This window comes from Octopus bimaculoides, chromosome 4 (genome assembly GCF_001194135.2).
Source record: "Octopus bimaculoides isolate UCB-OBI-ISO-001 chromosome 4, ASM119413v2, whole genome shotgun sequence".
In the NCBI taxonomy this organism is placed as follows: Eukaryota; Metazoa; Mollusca; class Cephalopoda; order Octopoda; family Octopodidae; genus Octopus; species Octopus bimaculoides.
Window position 1 is genome coordinate 103,863,150 of NC_068984.1, and position 2,403 is coordinate 103,865,552.

Below are 2,403 nucleotides of genomic sequence, written 5' to 3' on the forward strand. Positions count from 1 at the left end.
CGGATGAAAGACAAGCCCAACTGAGCATGCGTGGATTCTTTCTAATTCTTCTTAACTCATTTCCTAAATTACCTGACAGCTATTTGTGCGGTTATCAATATTGACCCAACTTAACCTTTCATCTACCTTTCTTTCTTACATAATTTCCTCTGTCAGCTAGCTTCGGCATTTTTTTATTTTAAAGAAAGTAGCCTCCATTTTTTTAATAATCTTTTCATTCAGATTCTTTTTTAAAGATATCTTCTTTTTTCTATTTAATCTTCTTGAAATAACCTTTTGTGTAACCAAATCGCTATCCATATTGTTAACGAGAAATCGATTTTAGAATTCTGTTGATGTTTTACATTGACTGTGAAAAAATAAAGTAAACCACCATGCTTTAGAAAAACAGTGAGTTTGTTGATCCGCTGTTTTAGATATTCCAAAGTTTTCTTCAAATTGGAAAACTGAATGGAGAAAAAGCATAGCTAGAGTTGAAGTACCTAAAAATTTTTTTTTAAATGTAGTGTCATCAGATGGAGGTAGAAAGACTGTACAACTTGTTTCATATAATGAAATTTTCTGAGCAGTCAATTGTCAAATCACTTTAGCTACGGTTTGAAAAAAATGTTTGAAGTAAATTATAATGCTTCTAAAAAAAAGTAAAGGTTAGTTGTAAGGCAATTGTATTTTTTCTTTTCATACTTTTTTTGTCCATTATTATCAGAGTTTCAGCTTGCAGTTTCATAGTTTATTTAATTTGAAACTTGCTACCAAGTGACAAAAATGCAAATTCAGATAAGAACATAACAAAACATTACTAGATGTGTATGCATATGAATGAGAGGAGAGTTTGCTTCAAATTATGTCAAGTATTCATGCATGATTGCTGTTTTCCAGGTTATAACATAGCTTATTGTTAGTGTGCAAATCTTTCCCTAATATTAGTGTTCATCGAAACAAAACCAAAGAAAGAAATCTTTAGTTTTCAAACTCTATAAAATAACTCAGTGGTTGAACATGTGAAAGTTGAGGTTTTTAATATCTGAACCTTAAAATGAATAAATTAATATCATCGGGAAACTAGCTACCTGTCTTTGCAGTTATTTAAGTTCCATTTTGTTCTGTATAATCTAAGAAAAGAAAATAATTCTGTTTTACAGGTCTTCTAAGTCTAGGAATTGAATTAACTGGGAGCACTAACCACTCCCATCATCATTATCATAATATAATGGGCATTAAAGATGGAAGTAGTTAGTACTACTAAATATTATGTTGCAACTCTTGGAACTAAAATATGAAGGTTGGTTTGGGCATTTAGAATGGATTCTGGAAAGTGAGTTTGAAATAAGAATGACCTTTGAAGATTAAAGCTGTTTAATAATTTGATCAGGAGAGAAAGGATTGTACTCAAAATTGATGTGGTTAATATTCATCTTGAACATCTACAGGCAAACATGGGTGAGGAAGAAAAGACCATGTCTGGGCTGTGTACTTGCAACTGAGTGAACTCTACAACCACCCAAGGTTCAGGTGATGGACTTGGGCTGGATGTAAATATTTGCAATAAATTAAATATCTAGACAAAATATTAAATTTCCTGTCAGTTTATGTACTTTTTTAATTAGTTTGGTCTGGAAGGAGAAGCTGTGCCCATAGCTTTTGCAAATCCTCTGGGACTGGTGAGATCAATACTGTTAAGTTTCCACTTGAACTGTGCAAGAAAATACAGATCTAGAATTCCAGACAACCAATCTCTTGTGAAGGAAAGATTGGACATAATGTTTAGTGTGGGGTTGGGTAGGAATACAAGGAAGTGCAGGTGATATGGATGAGTTAAGAATGCTTGAGTGGAAGTGATGTGGGACCTGCCAGCTATGAGGTGCAAAGTTCATTGTAGTAGTGGCAAAAGAAGAAAGACGGAGAAAAAACAAGAAGTCTGTGAGCTGGAGTGTTTTGTGAGTGATTTCATACCAATTGATAAACTAGGTTTCTTTGCTTGTGGTCTAGAAAATCTTTGCATATAGCAGCAGCACTGTTCTTGATATGAAAACAATGCCTCCATTGTAGACCTCACCTGAGTTTTGTAAGAAGTTTGTAGTTATTGGATCTGAAGTAGTTTTGCTGCATGTAAATCAGGTAAATGAATATATTTTAAAAGAAAACACGTAGGATAAATAAATGGAATTATATAGAATTAATTATGTAGAATTAATTAGTCATTGCTCTTTATTTTATTGGTAGCTGCACTTAAGTTAAGTGTTAATGCAAAAAAAATGAAAATAATATAATAAAATAAAAACCATATAAATGAAGTTAGTGCCATCATATGATTGATGGGTGAGGAATCAAATTAATACTTATGTGGTGAAGAGAAGAAAACGTTAGTTCAATGACAAATATTTTAATTACTACTTAATTTGG